General features: G+C 36.5%; 1 long non-coding RNA gene across 1 annotated transcript; it reads right to left on the bottom strand.

The window, feature by feature from the left end:
• On the bottom strand, positions 1–22,144 carry LOC144375905 (uncharacterized). The gene is made up of 2 exons (XR_013435756.1): positions 21,696–22,144; positions 1–1,052 (listed from the first exon to the last, which is right to left on the bottom strand). It is a non-coding gene; the product is annotated as an uncharacterized LOC144375905 (long non-coding RNA).
• Positions 22,145–26,540: the final 4,396 nt, after the last annotated feature.

The following is a 26,540-nucleotide window of genomic DNA, read 5'->3' as shown; positions in this document are numbered from 1 at the left end:
TTTCAAATCATAATTTCTCTGTTTTATTTCATATTTTATTCATTTCCAGCACTTACAAGAACTATTTTGCCTACATTTTATTGGTACATTAAAATTATACGTAATAGTGAGATCCATCATGCCATATTCATGGATGCACATAGCATAGTTTGATCAAACTCACTCTAAGTACCTTCCCTTCCCATCCCCTCTTCCCTCCCTTGTTCTGCTCAATCTATTCTACTGATCTCCCTCCATTACTACTATTATCATTCTAATTAGTGCATTATAATTTTACAAACAGATAAAATCAGAATTCGATGGGATATATCCACACAGGAACATGGTAGAATTTGGTAGATTTTGAATCATAATTTCTAAGGCTGGATCCCTGCTGTATTTAACAAGCATCTTAGGCAATATTTATGTGGTAAGAATCACAAAGTAGAAGATGAAGCCATGAATGTCCAAGTATGATTCAGGCATTAACACAGAACATGACACATTACATCCAGTAATATATATATATATATTTTAAATCACATTAAGTCTTGTCATACTCTTACCAATAAATGTCCCTATGCCCAGAAGAAGTGAGAGACAAACATATAAACGTTTACAGAAAGTGACGTTGGGGAAACAGAAATAAATCCATAATGCAGAATGATCACTGTGGTTTGTCAACAATGAAAGAGACTGAGGCATGGGTGGTGCTCCACCACGTGGAGCAGGATGCTCTCTGTCCACACCGACACAATTTTCAGCCGGTCAGGCACCCTGGCTGTGGAAGATTGTTTTGTTTTGTGCAGATTTTAAGCTGGAATCCACATGAGTTATGTGAATAAAGGTGGGAGGGAAAGTAGTGCCGCTCTAAGAAGTGAAAATCTAAAAACTTGAAAAACGGGCTTCAAAGCAGAATCGTAGAGCTAGAACATATTGGTGTTGTCAAGGGCATTCCTCCAGTCTTCAGCTTCCCATAAACCACCAACAAATATGCCTCATTCTGGCTTAAATCATTCCATGGGAGGCCTTACAAACCTTCGCGAAGGCTTCTGATATTGATGTGCTTTACTCTAAAAACAAAAAGAAAGAAAAAAGCATATTTAATTTTAGGAATATCTTACATATTAATATAATGTTCACACTTTCTTAATATTTGGAGTATTTTATATGTAAATAGCAAACACAGCTTTGTGCTTTAAATTTTTTTGCAGGGGTAGGGAGTAACCAGAAATTGAATTCAGGGGCACTCAACCACTCAGCTGAATCCCTAGCCCTATTTTTTTTTTTTTTTTAATTTAGAGACAGGGTCTCACTGAGTTGCTTAGCACCTTGCTGTTGCTGAGGCTAGTTTTGAACTCAAAATCTTCTTTTATCTCAAGGACTTAATTTTACACACAGCTATCTGTGAGTGTGTCTGATGAACAAAGAGAAGTAAGCTTGCAGTTCTTTTCCAAAGGACCCTTCATCTTATATATTTTTAAACACATCAAGCACATTGAAATAACATTTATGTGTGTGTATCCGTTCAATTAAGAAACTAATTGGCTTTGTGTTTAGGAAAGTCTCATGTAAAAAGCAATGGTCTGAAATGGAAACACATGGGCTTTATTTATGGTCCTTCCACATATTAATTTAGAAGTCCACAGGCATATCTCATAGCAACCCTGGAACGTGTTTATCCCTCCACAGTGTGACCTTGCTTATACTCTTCTCACAGGGGTAAATGTAATAAAATTTAAGCTGTAACATAGAATTTCCCTCCCCTGATAGCTAAGCAAGTTGGGGTGGGGGACTCAAACAACCAACAAAAAGGTAAAAGATTAACTAGGAATATACATATTTTTTTTTAATGTACTGGAAGGAAAGTTATGGGGCTAGAGCATTTATGTGTAGAGGAAATGAGCACAACATTCCTGATCATTTCCTCCTCCTGGACACAGTTCTATCCTAAGAGAGTCCTCAAGTTTTCAACATCCTGAAATTCTTCATCTACTAGTACCCCCAAACCCGAACAGAAACACAGTGAGTGTTTATTGGACTGTGTGAGAGCAAAAGGGTAGGCACAGTAAAAGAAGCAAAAAATCAAAAAGATGAACAACTAAACCTGAACAAAACTTACTCAATGAACAGAAGGAAATTCCTCCATGATTGTAGTATGCTATAAAATAATTTAATAATTAAGTCTATATAGTAAGATGACAAAACGGAGAGAGTGAAATGAAAAGGGAGATTGTTGCAACCTGCACAGACGAACCTCAGAAACCAGAGAGGGGTGATATGGAATTAAGAAAGACAAACAGCCAGTTGTGGTGGCACATGCCTGTAATCCCAGCAGCTTGGGAGGCTGAGGAAGGAAGATCACCAGTGAAAACCCAGCCTCAGCAATTTAGCGAGGTTCTAAGCAACTTAGCAAGACTCTGTCTCTAAATAAAAATATAAAAAGGGCTGAGGATGTGGCTTACTGGTTGAGTGCCCCTGAGTTCAACCCCTAGTGCCAAAAAATAAAAAATAAAAATAAAAGATAAACACACACTTATAAGAAGCTGGGAACAGATGGGACATTATCCTCTGATGGAGGAACAATGATCTGGAGCTAGTTAACAGCATGTTTATTATATAGATTTTTACCATTAAAAGGTTATTTGTGGGAAAGTTTCTGCAAAGGAGACAGGCTAGAAGGTCTTGGCATGTGCAAGATATGGTGGTTATTTTGTTATGCCCAGAATACTTTTTTTGGGGGGGGGATTAGATTATGTTTATTTATTTTTTTAATTGGTTGTTCAAAACATTACAAAGCTCTTGACATATCATATTTCATACCTTTGATTCAAGTGGATTATGAACTCCCATTTTTACCCCATATACAGACTGCAGAATCACATCGGTTACACATCCACGTTTTTACATATTGCCATACTAGTGACTGTTGTATTCTGCTTCTTTCCTATCCTCTACTATCCCCCCTCCCCTCCCATCTTCTCTCTCTACCCCATCTACTGTAATTCATTTGCCCAGAATACTTTATCCCTGGCAGCTGGTGTCTGAGCCTAGGGTCCAGCCTGATATGGTTCTGTGCCTTTGCACAGAGCTTCCTCAGGCAGGTATCACCATAGCAACTGGGCAATCTTGACCTGCACAGAAAGTTCCCAGCACAAGTGCAGCCACAGGCTGTCAGAGACCATGATCCAAGTCACTGTTCTCCATAGGAGATTGTATGGCTAAGGCAATAAATGGATGCTTAAATCAACATCATTTCTGAATGAAAAAAAAATAAAAATTACTAACATATGGAAAATAAAGATAGTGAGTGTGTACACAGGGGGGAAAAAGCCAATAATTTAGAAAGGAACTAAACTCTATGGAAGACAAAAACAATTCATCCTAAAAAGAATTGGTGCCCCTGGGTTAGAGAATCCAAGAAATGAAGCTGAAAACAAAAAAGAGAAAGAATATGTCACAAGTTATAATACAGGAAAAATATACACATAAGAGAGAAGGAGCATATCATGATTATGACAGAAGAGCCTCAATATTAATACCCATCTACCAGACTATCAAACATTGATAGTGAAGAATTACAACAAGGAGATGGTGCAAATCACACACAAAAAGAAAAATCATGCTAGCCTTATATTTTCCACCATAATAATAAATACCAGATGATGATGGAATAATATCAATTAAGTTCTTTCAAAAGGAAATGTGCTCCCAAGAGAATTGTCTCCAGTTGAGAGGTTGCTCACATACATCTCTTTTTGTTATATTAAAAAGCTGGAGGAAAAAGATTTAGTGAGATGACAAGTGACAATGTCAACCATAAGTACATTTACAAAGAGGGTTGCACTGAGTCGTAGGACTGTATTGTTTGTGTCACTGGGAAGGTGTCCAGTCCCAATGCCTCAGCAGCAATACTGAACCTAAGGGATAAGGAAAGTACTCCTCAGCATACCTTGCCCTGCCATGGTGCAAGCAATTATTTATCTGAAACATATTTTTAAATTATAAAAAGACCAGTTTTAATAAGAGGGGAAATTGAGACACCATGACAGAATTAGGGCCTTAGGATAGGATGATCAAAGTAGTATTGCTACTTGCTACTCAGCAATACTACTCAACATGTATATCTTAATATATACACACATACATATTAAATACATCTTTCTTAATAAATGTGTGGTGGGGCTGGGGATGTGGCTTAAGTGGTAGCGCGATCGTCTGGCATGCGTGCGGCCCGGGTTCGATCCTCAGCACCACATACCAACAAAGATGTTGTGTTCACCGAGAACTAAAATATAAATATTAAAAATTCTCTCTCTCTCTCTCTCTCTCTCTCTCTCTCTCTCTCTCTCTCTCTCTCTCCTCTCTCTCTCTTAAAAAAATAATAAAAAAATTTAAAAAAAAAATAAAAAAAAATAAATGTGTGGTGCCCCCTAAAAAAAATATAAGAAAGTTTTTTTTTTATTGTTGGTCATTCAAAACATTACACAGTTCCTAATACATCATATTTCACAGTTTGATTCAAGCGGGTTATGAACTCCCAACTTTACCCCGTATACAGATTGCTGTATCACATCAGTTACCCTTCCATTGATTGACATATTGCCTTTCTAGTGTCTGATGTATTCTGCTGTCAGTCCTATTCTCTACTATCCCCCCTAAGAAAGATTTTTATCTCTGCTTTTTTATATTGTCTATATTATCTATTCTCATTTTTGTGTTGTATTATGTAAAGATAATTTGACCAAATACCAGGAAACCTGAGTTTACAGTTTGATATATTTGGTTATCTAGAGATATAATATACAATATATAATTAAATAAGAAAAAAATTGCTTATGATCTTTTAAACAGATGCCCCATGTATGTCTAATAAAACTCAATACTCAATAAAAACATTTTTAAAGTAATAAAAAGATACCATAATTGTGTCTATTGAAACAGAAGTTAGAACACATGTGGCTTTCTCTTTAAACACCAGAAAATTATACAGATACCCATTATCAATATTATTTGGTTGGATAACTTTTGGTTATGAGAAACAGAAACCTATTAAAACCAGAAACCTCACAAAAGGAGGATTTGTTATATTAGAATCTAAAACATAAAACGAAAGCAGCTTCCCCACAAGAAGCTGAAACATGTTGAGAGGTGGTTGTCTCTCCTTTTCTCTTAAATTTTGTGTGATGTGTGTGTGAACCACAGCTTCAATAATACATGACCTTACACAGGCAGTCCAACACCATCTGATTCCTAGTCTGATTACTGACCAGCCAATGGATTGTTTTTTCCTGAGTCATGTGCCCATTTTTTTTATCCAATCAGCTCTATCTGAGCAGCATTCATATAGTGCTTAGCTACCAAGCAGAACTTCCAGATCTGCAAAGCAGAACAGTTAAAAAGGGAAGTTGGACAGAAAAGATAAATTAATTGATGTCTCTTCTACAATTGTTTCTCTAATATAATTATAATAATAAGTATTATTAAGATTCAAGTAAGATAAAAATAATACTGGGAACTGAAAATCATTATCTGTAATGAGAATAATTGCATAGCTAAAAAAGCCAAATGAATCTGCCATTAAAGATAAATTACTAATTAGAGGTAATAAAATAACAGTGAAAAGGAAAGGGAGTATATCCAAAAAATTCATAGAAGTCTTAGTAAAAGGCAGTTAAATGAAAATAATAAAATAAACCTATTCTCAATAATAATAAAATTAAAAAATATTCATGAACAAGCTTAATGAAAAACTAAACAGAACTTTTATCCTGAGAAAGGATAAGTAGAAAACAAAGAAAATCCTTAATAAATGAAGAGTTATAATTTAGAACTTTATATATCAATATTATATCAAAGTCAATTTATAGAAATATAATAATCCCATTCAAATTCCAAGTACAGAGGAATGAGAGGATAATAACGTATTTCTAAAAGGGTTTTTAGAAGAACATTTAGAATAATTTGAATAGTACAGAAATATTGAAAAAAGGAGCATCACTGGTTTATAAAATATGCGAAAAGTAAAATACTACCTTAGGAAAATTAATTTTTATTAGGTATTAAAACATACTGTAAAACAATTATAAAATGTTTATTATATTGTAAAATATAGAAAAAGATTGACAGAGCAGAATACAGCAATCAGAAATTACAGAAGCTTTGTAAATACAATATTTAGGAAAGTAAACTTTTGAAGCTGTGGTTAAAAGAAAGATTATTAATATATTATGTTGATAAAGGATACCAATTTTAAAAGCATCTAATTTAGATCTTTATATCTTCCCCTGAAATAAATTTAAGGTCCATTAAAAAATTATTTTTAACAAATTCTTAACAATTAGAATGATGAAATGTTGTATCTACAGAGGAATGATGATTTCTCAAGCGTAAAGTATCACGTAACAACACAAGGAAAGATAAAAACCTTTATATTGTAAGATTTTTAAAACTTTACTTAAAAAGTTTAATAGAAAATAAAATCAGTAGACCAGGACTTATATTTGGAATCAAATATATTTAACATTTACTTCTACAACGTATACTTTCTTATTAAAATTTATAAGAAAGGCCACAATGCCCTAGCCCTAAAATTGAAATTAGATAACCATTTGAGAGCAAACAAAAATCTTTTTATTCTTACTAAGCATCAAACATATTCATATTGAAGCAAACTTGAAATACAAGCATGCACCCACAATTTGGCAAGACCTTGTCTCAAAATAAAAAATAAAAAGGACTAGGGATGAAGCTCAGTGCACCCTTGGCTTTGACCCCAGCACCCTCTTCACCCTGCAAAAAAAAAAAAAAAGGAAGAAAGGAAATTATGTTGTAAATTGTTACAACTTCTTTGGATGACAATATTACAAAATGAACAACACCAAGGGTTATATTAAAATTTTTAAATTTTTTTTTTGCCAAAGAGATAATGGAATGAGCATATACTTTGAGGTCACATAAACATGAGCTCCAATTCTCTTATCATATCTCAGCCTCATTTGTTTTTCATTGATTAAAAAGGTCATTGCAATAACTAGCACTAATATTTCTGTGAAGATTCAATATTATAATGATGCATATAAATGCTTAGTACTTAATAGACAATAAATAGATTTTACTGCCTATATTTTCACTCCTTACCTTGCTCCTATGTGTAAGTATTTGGTACCTGTTGTGAAAACCATATTTTTCATGTAGAATGACCAGATTTGGAGGATTTTAAGATTTTTACACATTATTGCTAATAATTATTCATGTTATTTTTGACACGGTAGCAAAAATTTATTTACATCCAAAGGCACTGATAATTCTTTTCACAGTCCATCTTCAGATGTCTGAAAATCACATGGGTCCATCCATTATGGAGCAAAAGGTCTTTCTGTGCTTGTAATGGCCTTCAGAGAATGTTTACAGATTCCCATGTTTAATCCACTGTTGATGTTTTTCCAGTCTCTGTTGTTGCCTTTGGTCTGTGGCTCTATCTTCTAATTGCTAACTCCTTTCTTCATCCTATTTAGAGCTCTATTTCTTTCCCACATGGTTGGAATGATTTCCAACTGCAACATTCATTCTTTCAAATATTTCTCGGGGGGAGAATCTCATCTTCTGCAGAAATTGCCAACCTCAAAGTGATTCATTTCATTGTCCAGGTCTTTTTACGATTAAAAGAACTTTTCATATTATTCATGAGCCCAAACTGATTCATCCATATAATTTAGATTTTAAGCTTTTAGGTTAAGGACTACAATTTCCCAGTGACATTTTCAGTGCTGGGTAGAGAAGCTGTACAGAAATTGATGTTCTTTCTGAAAAACGAAATGTTAGCACTTACTCCACCTTTTAACTCAAGCTGCAGAACTAAAGAAATAGGTTTATATTCTTCAAGGCGGGAAGGATTCTTAATAACTGCCTGAAGTCACAACCGTAATAGGAAGTGAATTTTGTGCTAATGGATTTCTGCTTAATAAAATCACACATGTATGTAAATCAATAGAGGAGAACATTATGTGTGAGTGTACTACTTTTCAAAACTTTGAAAACAAAGTCCATTCTAAAAGTGATACATGCTCACTATGGAAAATAACAAAAAAAAAAAAAAAGGAAAGAAAAAAATCAACTGTACCCCCACTCACCAAAATGATATCAATGAATTCATTTTCTTTTTTCACTTATCTAAATAGAATTGGGGGTTTTGTTTTATCCTTTGTTTTACTTTTTGTTTTTACATAATTGTGGTCATTCTTTAAAATTATGGAACTTGTATACATTCAGATTCACACATATATGTAAAGTGCCTTACTTTCTAAATATTATAACATCAACATTACCCCTACTATAACATTTGCAAAAGCAATTTAATTATTTTCATTTTGTCTTTATTTATTCTTTGCAGGTCTTTTAGAACGTTTTTAGAAATATTTGAATTCCAACAGACTGAAAATATTTTCTAACAGAAAAAGTAGTGAAAATACTTCTGACATATGTTAAACTTCAGACAACAATTACACTTGTACTTTGCTTGTAATGGCATTTTAAGACAACTATGTAATATCTCATTGGTGGTAACTGACTTCATTTAATTATTTTATTACATGGCATGTTGAAATTGTTTCACGAAAAGAATTTAAGTAGAATGCTTTCTCATAATTTGGGCTTAATTCTTGGAGGTTGAGTGACAAGAATGGAGTCATTAGTTCAAGAAAAAGAAATATTCAAAGGTTTTTGGTATGTTACCAAATATTTTCCCAAAAGATTTGCAACAATCTGCCTGCCCTTACAATGTATGGATATCTTCATTCCATCCTACCCTTACCTCAGTAGGAGCAAGTGGTCTCATTAAAACCAAATTAGGTTTGTTAATTTGCTGGGAAGAAATAACATTTTATTATCATCTTAATTTGTAAGCCTTTGATGACAATGGTGTTGAAAATGTTTCCGTATGTTCACTTATTTGTTTTTGTTCATCTTTTATGATTTTCTGATAATGACTTTTGCATATCCTCTTCCACAGTAAAATGCCTATTACTACTGACTTCAATGTTTTTTTAATAAAGAAAATGAACCTGACTCATAGATGTTACAAAAAATTTCCCAAATACTTGCCCTTTGATTTTTTTCCCACAGGCTTAAGGTTTTATTCTTGTATTATTAACACTTTACCATTATTATTCTCTTCATTACTTTTTAAGCAAATTCTTCACTTACATGTGTTTATTAACATATTAAAGAAATTCAGTGTGATATTCCCATGCATGTATACAGTGTACACTGATTAACCTCCCTTTTTTACCTTCCCCCCATCCTTCCCAATCTAGTAATCACTATGTTACTTTCAAGATGTCTTAATTTAGCTTCCACATGAGAGAAAACGTGAAGTACTTGTCCTTTTGTGTCTTACTTATGTCACTTTATATATGGTCTTCCAGTTCTATGCATTTTGGTGTAAACGACAGGATTTCATTCTTCTTGGTAGCTAAATAATATTCTATAGTATATGAATGCTACATTTTCTTCGTCTATTTGTCTATTGATGGGCGCTACAATAAATAACTGTGAATGGTGCTACAATAAGCATGGGTGGCCAGGTATCTCTTTGATATGCTGACTTCATTTTCCTTGAATATAGATCCAAAAGGAAGATAATGGGATCATAGGGCAGATCTGCTTTGAGGATCCAACACACTGTTCTCCATAATGCTATAACTAATTTCTATTTCTACCAACAGTGTATGAGAGTTCTTTTTTTTCCCCATATCCTCATCAGAATTTTTGTTTCTTTCTTTTTTTAACTTTTTAAAATTTGTTCTAATTAATTAGACATAACAGTAGAACGCATTTTGACATATCATATATAAATGAAGTATAATGTCTCATTATTCTGGTTGTACATGATATAGAGTTACACAAGATATATTCATATATGCACACAGGGTAATAATGTTTGATTTATTCTACTATCATTCCTACCCCCATACCTCCTACCCTATCTTCACTCCCTTCTGTCTAATCCAAAGTACTTCTATTCTCCCCCACCCCCAATAATTGTGAACTCACATCCACATATCAGAAAAAAACATTTGACCCTTGGTTTGGGGGGATTGGCTTATTTTGCTTAGCATAACATTCTCCAGTTCCATCCATTTACCAGCAAATGCCATAACATTATTCTTTTGAAGGCTAAGTAATATTCCATTGTGGTTATATACCAAATTTCTTTATCTATTCATCTGTTGAAGGGCACCTAGGTTGGTTCCACAGCTTAGCTATTGTGAATTGAGCTGTTATAAACATTGATATGGCTGCATCACTGTAGTGTGCTGATTTCAAATCCTTTGGGTAAAAATCCTAGGAGTGGAATGACTGGATCAAATGGTGGTTCCATTCAAAGTTTTCTGAGGAATCTCCATACTGCTTTCCAGAATGGTTGCACCAATTTGCAGTCCCACCAGTAATGTATGAGTGTACATTTGTCCCCACATCCTGGCCAACATTTTGATAACTGTCATTCTAACTGGAATGAGATGAAATCTCAGTGTTGTTTTGATTTGCATTACTCTAATTACTAGAGATGTTGAATTTTTTTCATGTATTTGTTGATCGATTATATTTCTTCTGATGTGAAGTTTCTGTTCAGTTGCTTTTAAAGTGTTGAGGTATCCCTAGTTTTTCTAGTGTTTTCTAGCCCATTGAATGATTGGATTATTTATTTTTTGGTGTTAAGTTTTTGAATTCTTTGTATATGCTGGAGATTAATACTCTGAGGTGTGTGTAGTAAAAATTTTCTCTTATTCTGTAGGTTCTCTCTTCATGTTATCATTGATCAATTCCTTTGTTGAGAAGAAGCTTTTTAGTTTGATTTCATCCCATTTATTGATTCTTAATTTTACTTCTTGTGCTTTAAGAGTCTTGTTAAAGAAGCCAACATGGTGGAGATTTGGTCTACTTTTTCTTCTATTAGGCACAGGGTCCCTGGTTTAGTGCCTAAGTCCTTGATCCACTTTGAGTTGATTTTTGTGCAGGGGGTTTAATTTTATTTTGCTACATATGGATGTCCAATTTCCCCAGCACCATTCATTGAAGAGGCTATCTTTCCTCCATTGTATGATTTTGGCGCCTTTGTCCAGTATGAGATAATTGCATTTATGTGGGTTTGTCTGTGTCCTTTCTTCTGTACCATTGGTCTACATATCTGTTTTGGTGCCAATACCATGCCATTTTTTGTTACTATGACTCTGTAGTATAATTTAAGGTCTGGTATTGTGATGCCTCCTATTTTACTTTTCCTGCTAAGGATTGCTTTGACTATTCTGGGTCTCTTATTTTTCCAAATGAATTTCATGATTGCTTTTTCTATTCCTATGAAAAATGTCATTGGGATTTCAGTAGGGATTGCATTAAATCTGTATAATGCTTTTGGTAGTATGGCCATGTTGACAATGTTAATTCTGCTTACCCAAGAGCATGGGAGATATTCCCATCTTCAGTTTCTTTCTTTAGTGTTCTGTAGTTTTCATTGTAGAGGTCTTTCACTTCTTGCTAGATTGATTCCCAAATATTTTATTTTTTGGAGGCAATTTTGAATGGGGTAGTTTTTCTAATTTCTCTTTCAATTGATTCATCACAGTTGTATAGGAATGCATTTGATTTATGGGTGTTGACTTTATATCCTACAAATTTGCTGAATTCATTTATTAGTTCTAGAAGTTTTCTGGTGGAACTTTTTGGATCTTCTAAATATAGAATCATGTCATCAGCAAATAGTTATAGATTGACTTCTTCTTTTCCTATTTATATTCTTTTAATTTCTTTCTTCCATCTAATTGTTTTGGGTAGAGTTTCAAGGACAATATTGAATAAAAGTAGTGAAAGAGGGCATCCTTGTTTTGTTACAGTTCTTAGAAGGAATGCTTTAGATTTTTCTCCATTTAGAATGATGTTGTTCTTGGGTTTAGCATAGGTTGATTTTAAAATGTTAAGGTATCCCTAGTTTTTCTAGTGTTTTGAACTTGAAGGAGCACTGTATTTCGTCAAATGCTTTTTCTGCATCTATTGAGATGATCATATGATTCTTTTCTTTGAGTCTATGGATGTGATGGATTACATTTATTGATTTCCATATGTTGAACCACCCTTGCACTTCTAGAACTAATAAATGAATTCAGCAAATTTGTAGGATATAAAGTTAATACCCATAAATCAAATGCATTCGTAAAGCACTATCTTTTTAATATTTTTGTATGTGATTTACCAGAATTTTACTGAGAAATTTTGCCTCTATATTCATCAGGGATATTGGTCTGAAGTTTTCTTTCCTTGATGTGTCTTTGTCTGGTGTTGGTATCAGGGTAATATTAGCCTCATAGAATGAGTTTGAAAGGGTTCCCTCATTTTTCTATTTCTATGGTATAATTTGAGAAGTATTGGTTTTAATTTTCCTTTGAAGGTCTTGTAGAATCTTTCAGTTGAGAATCTGTCTGGTCCTGGGCTTTTCTTAGTTGGTAGGGTTTTAATGGAGTCTTTGATTTCATTGCTTGAGATTGATCTATTTAAATTGTGTATGTCCTCCTGATTCAATTGGGGTAGGTCAAATGTCTCTAGAATCTTTGTTTTCTTTTGGCAATAACTTTTTAATAACTTCATGATAACTAGGGTAAGATGATGTCTCATTGTAATTTTTATTTTCATCTTCCAAATGGTTAACGATATTGAGCACTTATTCATACATTTATTGGCCGTTTGTGTTTTTCTTTTGAGAAGTATCTATTCAGTTCATTTGTCCATTTTTTTTAACTGGATTATTTGTTTTGTTTTTGTTGTTCAGTTTTTTGGGGTCCTTATATACTCTGGATATTGTCCCTTGGTAGAATGAAGAGTTGGCAAATACTTTCTCCCATCTTACAGTTGTCTTTTCACTCTGTGACTCCTTCCTTTGTTGTGCAGATGTTTTTAGTTCAAAATAATCCATCATTGTGGATTGGATTTTGTTTCCTGTGTTTTGGGGTTCTATCCAGAAATTGTTGCCTTTACCAAGGTCTTAAAGTGTTCCCTATGTTTTCTTCAAATAGTTTCAGTGTCAGGTCTTACACTTAGTCCTTTGACATATCCACCATTCTTAGAGTACTGGGAGTTTTAGCCAGAGAAATTAAGCAAGAGAAAGAATAATAGGCATACAAATAGGAATGGCAGGAATCAAATTATCTCTATTTGCAGATGATATGATTCTAAATAGAGAAAAACCTAAGGATGCCAACAGACTAGAAATAATAAATTTGATAAAATACCACATACAAAATCAACATGCAAAAATCAGCAGCTTTTCTATTCAGAAATAACAAGTTTGTAAGAAAGAAATTGTAAAACCAAGCCCTTTGACAATAGCTACAAAATAAATAAATAAACAAGAAAGCAAACATACCAAACCTAGGAATAAGCTTTATTGAGAAAGTGACAGACCTCTGGAATAAAAATTACAAAACACTAATGAAAGAAATTGGAGACACTAAAAGACAGAAAGATCTCCCATGTTCATGGACTGGAAGAATTAATATTGTTAAAATGTCCATACTACTCAAAGCACTCTACAGACTCAGTGTAATCTTCATCAAAATGCCAAAGTCATTCTTCACAGAACAAGAAAAAAATCCTAAAATTCATATGTAAGCAAAAAAACAAACAAACAAACAAACAAAAAAAAAAACCAGCACCCAAACCACATAGCCAAAGCAAACTTGAACAAAAGAGTGAAGCTGGAGGCACCCCAGTGCCTGATTTCAAGACATACTCCAGAGACAGCATGTTATCTGCATAAAAACAGACACATGGGCCAATGGAACAGAATGGAGATTCCAGAAATAAACCCATGCTTTTACAACCAAGTGATTCTCAACAAAAACATACATTGGAGAAAGGACAATCACTTCCATAAACTGTGCTGCAAAAACTGGATATCCATGCACAGAAGACTGAAACATGACCTCTATCTCTCATTACTGTTTTTAATTTTCATAATTCTTTCCCCATCTAGAGATTGGATCATTTTCTTCTATACTTTTGGAAATATATGGCTTTTACATTAATTTATTTCGTTCTCATAGATTTGGGGGTGATTATGATAAGAATCCAAAGGTATATTTTTAATAAACAGATGGCCGGTTGTCCCAGTGCCTCTTATTATATACTACTTCCTATAACCGTTTGCTATGGTCCCCCTCTAGCACACAGGGAAGTCGGCACATACAGAGTGTGTCTGAGCTGTCTGTTCCAGTGACCAACCTTTTGCACTCCTCTAGCTTCATGACACTTCGTTAACGTGTAATACAGCTCTTCATTAATATATTTTTAGGAAAAAAAATACTATTTTAACAAAGTTTTATTACTTTTTTTAGAGAGAGAGAGAGAAAGAGAGAGATATTTTTTAATATTTATTTTTTAGTTTTCAGTGGACACAACATCTTTATTTTATTTGTATGTGATGCTGAGGATCTAATCCAGCGACTGCGCATACCAGGCGAGCGGATGAGTGAGCCCCATCCCCAGCCCTTTATTACATTTTTACAAAGTTCCTGTCAAAAGAATCCCACTAGAACTTTGAATAATTATATTAAAATGACAAATCCAGACAAATTAATAATTTTATGATATTTAATGCAACTAATGACTAATGTCTTTTATTTGGTAAGCTTTTATTTTAGGTCATTTGCTAATCTTATTTTTTAATGTGAGTTCTGCTTATTTAGTTTTCAGGTTATTTCTAATAATTTTAGATTTGTTTTTATGTTCATATACTTTCTATTTTATTATATTGTATAATCATGGTAGTTACTAGGAGTACCGATAAAAGCTAATCAAATATTTTGTTTAATATACATTCAGCTCCATAATTTAATGTTTTAAAAGTTAAATAGTTTTTCATGGGTTTATTTAAGGTTTCTAATAAAAATACATTACAATGTAACCCATATGTAATATATAAATAAACATCATTTAAGTATGATGTACTTAATATGTTTGCATAATATAATCCCAATATATTTGAAGTATCTAATACTATCATTCGTTTCATTACTTCATAGATTTATAACACTGTTACAAAGGTTTAAAATAGCACCAAATTGACTGAAACTTCTATATTGATAGATATATAATCCAGAGCTTACAAGTTAATTAATCTAAAGAGAACTGAATTTTTCAATGTTCTCAAAAGACAAATAATTTCAAGTAAAATCAGTGATAATTCTCCATAAAATGTGAAGTGTCCTGGTATAAAATGAAAGATTCTTTTGTACTTCACAAGTTCCGTATATAAAAAGTGCTTAAAATGAAATTCATTTTAAAATGCCATTTGTTGGAACCATAATGAATTCCTAAAATCAAAAGTACAATTTCACAGACGTCCTTAACACATTCACATCCTTATTATGTTTATGTTTAGGATGGGGTCTATAGAAAATATTCTTGTTTTAACTTATTATGAATTCTGACTATATAAAATATACATGATTATAACCCACTATGTCAGAATTCATTTTAATAATCTCAGTATCAGAGTTAATTTACAACAACAACAAAAATTTATTTTGGCAACCCTAGGATATGGGCCAAAAATGGGGAAAAGATGGGGCTGTGGGGAGACCTTTTTACCTACATTCAAAAGCCAGTATATGTGGTATGCACTACAGAAGGCTGATGAACTACAGAGGCTGCTACTGGAAAATAATTGTGAAATACAACAAGTCACCAAAGGGTGTTAATCTGGTCAGGTAGAGGAACACAGGGAATACAAATTTAATGAAGAACTCATTGGTGGATTCAGATATGTAGCAGAATATTAAAATGTAACCCTTCCAATCTCACAATTTCATCTGAGGCTGTAGAAGGAGAACATCACCCACCAAGTACCCTTGTAATTGCAGAATGACATCCACATAAGGTTTCCAAAATAAGTGAGGCTAAAACCAGTTCTAGGAGGTTTTGCCAGTCTCCCCCCTGCCAGGTCATAATAGAGAAAGCTAAAAGGGGATGAAAAGAATATCTTTGAGCAGAAAACTTTTCTATTATTAGGAACTGGGTTCTCAGGATTGATTCCCAGGGATGGATTTATTAGTTCAAAGGGAAGACATCTTTGAAAGGTGACTCTCACAAGGAGGTTAAAGATACTGGGACACTAAGGAATGCTGCAAACATTCCAGGTGATAACACTTAACTTCCTCACTTATAGTGAAGGAAAAGTGACTTTGAGGGACCCATTCAGGGGACATGTGTTCCTTAAATGTCAGCGAAGATACTAGTTACACTCAAAAGTCCAAAGGGGAGAGACTAATTGTAGCTGGCTGCTGGGAGGCAAAGACAGAAAGAAGGATCTTACTGGTAGTCAGCCATGATGTCTGATGTTGAGCAAGACAAAAGTGAATAAAAAAACTAGATATGGGCATTGAGACCTAGGATATGGGATGGGGTGGGGGTAGTAAGAAACAGCTGTTAGAGGAATCTCCTTGCCAAATCACTGGAACTGGAAGTCCTCGGTCAGGCATCTCCAAAGAAGCTATGAAATATGCTATAAGAAGAGGAAGCAGGAAAATGACCTTCCCTCCCACCTGCCAGTGCCCTCCATAGCTACAGATTTTATATGCCAATAACACCATTGAAAATTGAAAGTGTTGTAAGTGGAAAATGCACTCAGCCCAACCTACCAAATATCATAGCTTAATGTCACAACTACACTACAGAGTATCAGTTGTTTCCCCTCCTGATTATGGGCTGAGTTGGGAGCTGCAGCTCATTGCTCCTCTCCAACATCATGAGAAAATATTGCACTACGTAGTGCCCTCCCAGGAAAATACCGAAATTCAAAATTCAAGCACAGTTTCTACTGAATGTGTATTGCTTTCACACCAGTGTAGTAAAAAATCATTAAGTTGAACCATCACAAGTAAGGGACATGAAGAGAGGCAATCTCAATTCTTGGCCCAATAAGAATGGGCCTTGGATCTAGAATATTTCCTTACTGTTATGGTTTAGATATGAGGTATCCCCAAATCTCATGAGTGAGACAAGGAAAGATAGATTAGAGGTGAGATGATTGGATTATGAGAGCCTTAACCTAATCAGTGTGTTAATAATGGATTAACTAGGGGTTATGTTATGGTCTGAGTTAAAAGTTAAGTTAGGCAACTCCATTCTGCTCAGACATCTCAACCAGCACAGAATTGCACACCCCCCTTTCCTCATGAGCCCACTTGCATAGAAGCTGACACTCTCATTCATTTGCACCCTGACCACAATGTCTTTAAACTCTGGAGCTGTGCTGAGTGGATACAAGAAATGTGAATTCTAAGGATGTTCTGTGAGTTGGTACTTTCCACTGTTATGACTTACAGTAGTACTTGCCTCTCCCACCCGCCTCCTTTGTTGTTTTCCTCTTTCAATGGCCCCTCTACCTGCATTCAGTGTCTTGGACTGCAGAACTGTCTGCTTTCTGCTCCCTTGGCCCTGGCCAGAATAAACCCTTTGTCTTTTCTTCAATTTCTCATTTGAAATTTTAGAATCACACCTTAACAGTAACAGCAGCCATGGAGGGTGTGGCTGGAGGAGGTGGGTCACTGTGTACATGTCTTTGCGGTTTATATTTTGTCCCTAATAAGCAGAGCTCTCCCTGATTCCTTGTTGGCATTTCTTGAGATGGTCTCCTCTGCCATATCCTTCAGCCGTACTGCTCTTCCTTGCCTCAGGCACAGAGCTATGGAGTCTGCCTTCTATGGACTGAGACCTCTGAAACAGGCCCAAATAAACTTTTCCTTTTGTACATTGTTCTTCTCAGATCTTTTGGTCACAGCAGCAAAAAAAAAAAAAAAAAAGTTGACTAAAACACTTACCAAGAGATGAAGAGCCCTCCAGTCTTCGGAGCTTATCACCCTGTGTGGGGTATCTTTCCTACTTTCAAGCTCAATGTGTACTCCTTTGTTCACCTGAAGCAAGTTTATCAATGGCCCTTAGGCACATGCCCAGCTTTCAGTATTTCAAACTCTACAGGGGAAGGTGAGGGTCCTTGTAGTGCAATGACAAGGATTAAATGAAGGCCATTCGCTCTATATCTGCTGCTGGGGACCCTCTAGCAATGAGACCAATGCGTTTTTGGAGCTGATGTCTTTTCTCCGAGTCAAATGGCTTTTTCATTTGTGCTTGACTGTGTTATGTTTTCCTTAGCAATTCTGATACCCAGACTCAGTAGTGGGCAGAAGTTTAGGAACATCCACTGCGGGAGGTTGGCACAGTGCTGACCTTTGCTATCTCCTAAGTGGTTGGAATCATTGGTAACTGCACAGTGTTCCACTTGATAGCAGATTGACAGATTAGAGCAAGTGCAAACTGGAATAGGGAAGAAGTTTTAACTTGAATGAGCAGTTGTATTCGATTTGAATGGATGTTTTCATGTTAAAAACTCACTAGAGAAACCATGAGATCTTCCTGGGATTTCATCGAAGGATGAAAGGAAGAAATAACAAATTGATTTTATAAAAGCATTGATGAGAAGGAATACAGTTGATTTTTTTCCATGTAGCGAGTCACACCGTTACATTACTTAAATTTAAGACCTTGATTACCGAGGTGCTAGAGCCAGCTAGTGAGAGCTATCATGTGTGCGTCTTCCCAACTGCGGTTCAGTGGCATCATGTGAGGTTTCCCATCATCCACAGTGGGAGTATTTACACCAGAGAAACTGGCAAATGTTACAAGCCAGATTTTCCTTCTTCTAAGAGCTAGTTTGGACTTTACCAGCACAGCACCAGAAAGAACCACGCATCTGAAGCTCTATTGATCTATAGAGCATTTTAATCCGCACAAATGAGAACTAAGAACCAGAAAGAAAGAATTTGACATTTCCAAGAATAAAGGCTAAAAGAGATAATAATAACCTAAATAAATCAACCCAAATATAAAGGTCACCCCACCTTTGGACATGCCATTCATACTAAATGCCACCAAAGGAAATTAGCTTAAAAGTTAGTGAAGGAGCCAGGAGTTGTAGTGGTGCAGGACTAAAATCCCAGCAATTCAGGAGGCTGAGTCAGGAGTATCTCAAGTTTGAGACTAGCCTTGACAACTTAGTGAGACTCTCAGAAAGTTAATGAGACCCTGTCTCAAAATAAAAATAAAAAGGACTGGGGGTGTATCTCAGTGGTAAGGTGCCCACAGGTTCATGGTTCTATCATTCATATATATATATATACACATTAATGAAGGGATATCAGAAAGAAAAACAGAAAAAAACAGAAAAAAAAAACCATAGTCCAGGTACTAAGAGCACCAGACTCATTGACCCTAGGTTGGCTTCTGAATATGCTAAGCTAGTGCTCAACATAAACAGAACTGACAAGAAAAAACATATACACACACATAAAAAAAAAAAAAATAGGTAACATCCATGTAAGGAGGCTGCAAAGAAGGCCACCAGCCCTGCTTACAGTTAAGGAAATTCTAAAAGACAAGCATATCAGTGTATTTTGAGATTCTTTCTCCAAGATTTGTAACTTTTGTCAATTCACATATATTACTTCCCACAGTCCTTAGCAACATAAACAAATACCAATAAAAGAGCTGTTGCAGGACAGGGAGCATAAGATCTATACCTAGGAAGAGCCTGGGGAGAGAACTGGGCAGAGAACATAAACAACTGCAGCTGGAAGAGGAACTGCACTGCACAGGTGAGGCTCGCCAGCCCGTCCTCTGGGGGATTAGCTGCAGGAAAATTCCAGGACTCTCCTCGTTCCACTGAAGTTCAGAATCAGCATCATTCATGGAGACCGTTTTTTCTTAGCAAATAATGCCCACATCAGGCACCTCATTAACTTGTGGATTTGCTACACATTCCTTTCTCCTCTCTTATGGTAATTTTGGAGCCTCTGAACTTTATCTTATTGTTAGTCATGATTTGAAGTAGAATTATAAACCCCACTAGGATGATTTAAATCGCTTAGAAAAGACCAAAAGCAGCAGTTCTCTCTGTGATGATATTAATACCACTTGAAGATAATGACCTTAACTGCCCGCAGTGATAAGACAGGCCTTTGCTCATGCATAAATACTGTTTGGCATACTTGATTGTTTAGGGATGCTAAAAATTCTGTTGAAATGATTGTTGATTTTGTATTTTCCCAGAAGAGCCAAACCATCTATTGTGGGTCTTTCTTCCCATGGATGTTACATCTTGAACCACAAAGAGCTGAAAGATATCACAGAACCTTAAGAGTTGAAAGACAATCTTGTTTAACTTGTCCATTTTATAAGAGACCCCAGTACTCAGAGACATCAATGAATTATCCAAGATCACATGCATCGATAGAAATTTTATTGACCTACGTATCAATTAAACACTGAACACCTAGTAAATTCAAAAGGTGATAAAATTAAGGAACACGGCATACTGCAGTAAATGCATTCTAGTTTTCTATTAGTGCATTCTAGTTTTCTATTAGTGCAATGCTGCTTTGTAATGACCAATAGAGCAAGTCTACTGAGGCACAGATCAGTGATTGCATGTTTATGTGATTTAAGGTTTAACAGAAAGGGCCCCCAGCTGTTGCAATCGCCTTTCCTGCATCCCACTGCCTAGCAGCCCACAAGGAGCTATTCATTTCTGTGAATTAAGTGCTCATACTAAATCCCCAAGACTGTGTGATCCTGGGAAACTCACATAACTTTATGAGCCTTGGTTTTAGTATCATTTTCTTAGGTATTAAAAAATAAACCTGTAAGCAACATCCTGTTTATAAAATGTACTGGATATGAAACTCAGGTGTGCAGAAACAATAACAAAAACATTAAAAACACACCTACAACAACAACTATCTATTCTAGAAAGGGCAGCAAACCCCATCACAAATAGCCAAAATAATCAGTTCTCTTTCCCAGGAAGTATCTGCATCCTAGCCTTTCTCTTCGGGAAAGAAATGGGATGGCAGGAAGGCAGCTCAATTTCCATACCAAGCCAGAGCTCAGTATTATATTCTATGACCCACCAACAATGGGTGAATTCCAGAGACAGCACCATATTATCAGAGCGTCTCTCAGAATTCAGATCATAGAAAATAGATGTATGAGAGAATTATACATAGGACCTGTATGTTTTAAAAGAAGGAAGCTGGGGAGAAAAAGATCGTTTATACTCCGAAAACCTGAAGGTAAGACTTCAGAAAGCCTCTAGGCACCCGTAAAGCATTTCAGTCATGTTGGGAGGCTACATGACAAAGGACAAAGAAGATGGTTTTGAAAGGGAAGGTAGAGAAGTACATTTTCCAATACTCCAAACCTGTTGGATTATTTTCCTTCACCTGTGCTTTAATTTGGGGTTTTCATGTGGACTCCACCCTTCGCAGGTGGTTTTTCTCTGAAAGGCATTCATTATGTAAGTAGCATTTCCTCCTGTCCTTCAATCATAGCATTTATCTGTAAACCACTCAGCTCATAGCAGCCTCTTAGGGTGGACTCTTACTGAACACACAATTATCCACTCTGGCTGCCATGACTGCTGCATTAATCTGACTGTCTGAGATGGAAATAAAATCAGGCTCCAAGTTCTTAGGAGTTTACCTGATATTCCTAAGTGATTGATTCTTTGCCAGTCATGGACCTTTAAATGAAGGCTGGATCTTTAGCAGCCCACAGAACCTTCATCAGACCCAAAGTCTTTTTATGCTATGCTAAATAAACAACCCACCTACCTGTCCGACTCTGATCACACACTCAGAGACCAAAGGGCAGGTAATTTTCCACTAAGGCTCATCCTTCTTGCCTGCGGTCCAAGTCTATGCTGCTGATGTGCTGAGACAGAACCTTTGTCTTCAGTGTCTCCCCTGGCAGGCTGGTTATAAATTCACCAGTGCAAATTATCATGCAGGGAAAGGCTGCAATTCCACTCTGCCGGAGCCAGCTGATTTTCATTTTAAAGGTGAGCCAGCCCCCAGTTCCTGAAAGCAACTTTCCCTCCTCACATCCAGCTTTCACACACTTGCAGAAACCATTATTAAAGGCTTTTTTCCCCCTCTCTTCCTCTCCAAGTCTATTAGGAGATGCTTCCTAAGTACAGAGTATACTCAAAATTGTCAAGTGGAGAGGTTTGTGTTCCTGACCTCAAAACCACTGTGGCACCTTCCTGGTAATTTCTTTCTCAGTAGAGTCCATTCCCTGGTAATGGTTTTCTGATGTGTCAATGGGGCTGAGCCACAATCAGACACTAATCAGGATGCAGCTGTCAAAGGATTTTACAGATTTAATTAAAGTCCCTACTCAGTTGACTTTACCGAAGGTTGATTATCCTGGATAGTCTGGGTAGGTCTGGCTTCAACAGTTAGAAGGCTTTGAAATCCTGTCTGAAGCTTCCCTGAAAGAAGAAATAACACCTGTAGATAACAGGTTGGGCCTGTGCCCTGGAGATCTGTGCTGCATGTACTCTTCCCCTCCTTCTGGTCCTACTTCTGGTTGAACACTGACTGTTACAGCTCCTCCCTGCCACAGCTGTCCCACTGGGAATTCCGATCAGGGAACCTGTACTCAGGACTTCCCTCTCCCTCTTCCTTCACTCACTGGTAACTTGTGTTCCTTAAACAAAAACTAGGACTTGGGGTCTAATGATAGATTTTTTTAAAAATTTCTTTGTGAATGCATTGAAAGGAAATCTCTGATAAGAGTGTAAATATTAAACTCTATATAATTATTCATATAATATTCCATATTTATCAAAAGGAATAAATTTACTTGAGATGGCTATATTCAAGGTAACCTAGGGCCTAGACCCCTTCTGTACTCTCTTCCCACTGGAAATGAATATTACTTTATTTTTGCTAAGTTAGCTGAGTGGCCACTGAATGCTTATGCCATACAATCCTAATACTTCTCATGAGGAATATTTATTTTTACAGAATTTTTACAAAGTTATTACTTCATATATTAGTAGTTCTAAAAGTATGGTTTCCTGACCAGCAGCTTAAGCATCATTTAAAATCTTGTTAAATATAGCTGGGCGTTGTGGTGCATTCCTGTAATCCCAGCAGCTCAGGAAGCTAAGGCAGGAGGATTGCAAATTCAAAGCCAGCCTCAGGAAAAGCAAGGTGCTAAGCAACTCAGTAAGACCCTGTCTCTAAGTAAAATACAAAATAGGGTTAGAGGTGTAGTTCAGTGGTCGAGTACCCTTGAATTTCATCCCCAGCACACACACACACACAAAAAAAAAATCTTGTTAAATATAGAAATACAAATTTCATGATCTCCCAGGGAGGGAGGGGAGTCCCAGCAACCTGTGATTTGGCCCTGCAGGGACAGAATCAAGGTATCTTAAGCAGGGCTCTGAGTAGGTATGGTTTGCAGTAGCTGAACAGCTCTCATGCATTCTCCTTTATGAAAGACGAAAGGTTTTGACTCATGGGTGAAATGATTTCATGGTAGCTTTCCTGCATTATGACCCTCCCAGCTATAGGGGCCAACCCCTGACTCAGGCTAAGCCTTCTACTTCCTAACACTTGCAGTTTCATAGTTTGAACTGACAAGATCACTCTAGTTGAGTTCTATAGGTGGTGCTCTAGAAGTTAAACACATACGTGGGAGGTTCCAAGGCTGCCTGTTCTCCTACATTCCAAAGTGCTGAACTCTTGGCATTGGCAGTACATGCCAACTCTTCTAATAAACTCATTTTTATTGCTTTATTTATAATTTCCAGTTGCTTTCCTCTATATCTTAATTGATTAACTTTCTAAAAGAGCCCACATGTGACCAGTACCATGGCTCTCGGTCTTGAATTAAGAAGTGGTTCTTAAACAGAACGACACCAGGTTATGCCCTTCATCATCCTATCTTATCTTATATATCATCTCCTCCAGGAAGCCCTCCAGGACCCTTCAAGTCTTTACTAGCTACCATTTTTCAGGCTCTCCCAGTGCTGATCAGGAGCCCACATCAACTCCTACTCCTTTCAAACTCCACCTTTGTCTCCAGTCTAATGCCTTTCCACTCCACCAGCCTCTGCTTCAGAGACTCTAACAAACATAAAATATCTGAAAAATGGAGTTGAAGGTCAAGGAAAGGAGATTCCATTAATAGGTTCAAACTAAAAGCCTTGACCATGTCAGTGAATTCATTCAACACAAGATCCATTGATAAGCTTCCGATTTATGGACAAAATCAGAATCAGCAAAGTATTGGAAAAAGAATGTGAAGTTTAGCTTTAAATAGTTATTCTTTACTCAGAAATTGATAATAATGTCTATATGCTGGCATGATATTGTGAAGGACTAGCCTGTTATTCTTCTTATGTCTGCTCCCTCGTATGCCTCCAAGTTCAGGCTTTTGGGAAGGAGAATTCCATAAGCTGCATTCCTTGTGTGTGTGTGTGTGTGTGTGTGTGTATGTGTGTGTGTGTGTGTGTGTGTGAGATTAAATCTACAGAGAGGACTAGGGGGTTATATTTTAGCTTTTCATTTGTAAAAAGTTTATTTTCCCTGGTACCATCACCCACACCCCTCCATTCCTCATCCCCAAAGTAGACAGAAACCCTTCTGTCTAAAGAGGAGAAAGGAACGATGCAAAGCAATTGCTAGATTTTAAGCAAAGTTTATCCCTCAAAGGTTCATGTAGGGGAAGCTTGGTCCCCAGTATGGCCGGGCTGAGACGGTGGGACCTTAAAGTGGTGGGGCCTGGTGGAAGGTAGTTAGGTCATGGGAACCACACCCCCCAAAATGGATTAATGCTTGTCTCTTAAAGTGGGTTAGGTCTCATGCCTTGGACCCTTCTGCACATGGCCATTTCCCTTTCTCTTTCACAAAGGTGTGATGCAGCCAAAGGTGACTTCCCCAAGACACTAGCACCATGCTGTTTAGACCTTCCAGCTAAAATAACTCATGAGCCAAATAGACCTCTTCAAAGCGCCTAGCCTCAGGTATTTTGTTATAGAAACACAAAATGGACTAAGACAATAATTTAAACCATTTAGTCAACAAAAGAGTGAATTTTAGCCACTTTGGGAATTTAGATAATCTTACTCCACAATTACAAAGCAAAGAGAGAATAAAGAGAAAAGGAGCAGAAGACAGAAAAAAAATAAAATTAATTTTTTTCCAAACCTAGGACTTCATGCATGTTAAGCATACACCCTACCACTGATCTACATCCCTACCACAAAATAACATATCTTAATTCTGTCAAGCCCTTGTTTAGAGTCACAATCAGTCTCCTGGGAGCCCCAACCCACAGGATAGTCCTCATGCCCAGCAAAAACAGAGAAGCTTGTGTGATGGTTTAGATATGAGGTGCTCTCCAAAAGCTCTCATGTGATGAAATGCAAGAAAGATTAGAGGTGAAATGACTGGGTTATGAGAGCCTTAACCCAATCAGTGCATTAATCCCCTGTAGGGATTAACAGGGTAGTAACTATAGGCAGGTAGGGTGTGCAGGAGGTGAGTCCCTAGGAGTCCACCCTTGGGATACACATTTGTCTGTGGTGAGCAAAGCTCTCTCCCTCTCTGCTTCTTGGTGTGATGTACCCAGCGGCTTTCCTCCACTACACACTTCTGCCCTGATGATCTGCCTCCCCTCAGGTCCTGACCATCAGTGGACTGAGGCCTCTGAAAAAATAAGCTCCAAAATAGACTTTTCCTCCTTAAAATTGTCGTCAGGTCACAGCAGCAAAGAAGCTGACTAAAACAGTCTGCCTGCAACCATCCAAGTGAAATGTCCAAACATCCTATAACAGCATAAAAAAGCATCATGGAATATTGGAGAAACAAGAACCAAATTGGGGAAAATCTGAGTGTGTTCAGACCTCAGAATTATGATCTGCTACTTGAGATTTTCTCAGAAGATGACAGCAGGAATTCATGCCCTTCCTTGAACTGATGTCATTTCTGGATGCCCTCAGGCTGGCTGGGATTGCTAAGCTGTCCTGCACTCATTTGTTTGTTTTTGGTTTTTACCCAAAATCTTGGCAAGGTCAGGTTTCATGCGTGTCCTTTAGATCTTTCTTGCTGCTCCTCCGCCTGCTACTTTCTGACTTGGGTTCTGGTCCTTTCTTTCCTCCCCACCTCAATGTTCTTATCTTCCCCTTTTATCCACAGCCCCTTCACACAGCTGCATCTGGGATATGGGCATGCCTGGATGGGCCCTCATTCCACTAAGACACAGCCCCCCTTTCATGCTCTGCTCTGGATCTATGTTTTAGAACTTGCTGTTGAGCAGCAATATTGCTCACTATTTTTGTGTGTGTTTAGGAAGACTATGTTTAGGAACATTGGAGTCAGAATTAGGGAAGCTGTTTTCCAGCCCCACACTTCAGTTCCTGAAATAGCTGGAAAAACACTTAATTTTTAACCATTAGTCTCCTCATCTGTAAAATACATAAATTAAGTGAAATTTCCATTAAGTTTCTTCCAGTTGTAAAATGCTATGATCCTCGGTGGGAAAAAAAAAAAAAAGATACATCTAAACTTCAGATATTCTGGGGAATGGAATTAATTTTGTTTTAGGCACCAGGAAAGAGTTTTCTGTCTTATAACGGGATAATAATATAAAATGCCCCTACC

Source organism: Ictidomys tridecemlineatus, chromosome 3 (genome assembly GCF_052094955.1).
Source record: "Ictidomys tridecemlineatus isolate mIctTri1 chromosome 3, mIctTri1.hap1, whole genome shotgun sequence".
In the NCBI taxonomy this organism is placed as follows: domain Eukaryota; kingdom Metazoa; phylum Chordata; class Mammalia; order Rodentia; family Sciuridae; genus Ictidomys; species Ictidomys tridecemlineatus.
This window is presented reverse-complemented; position numbering and strand designations above follow the sequence as displayed.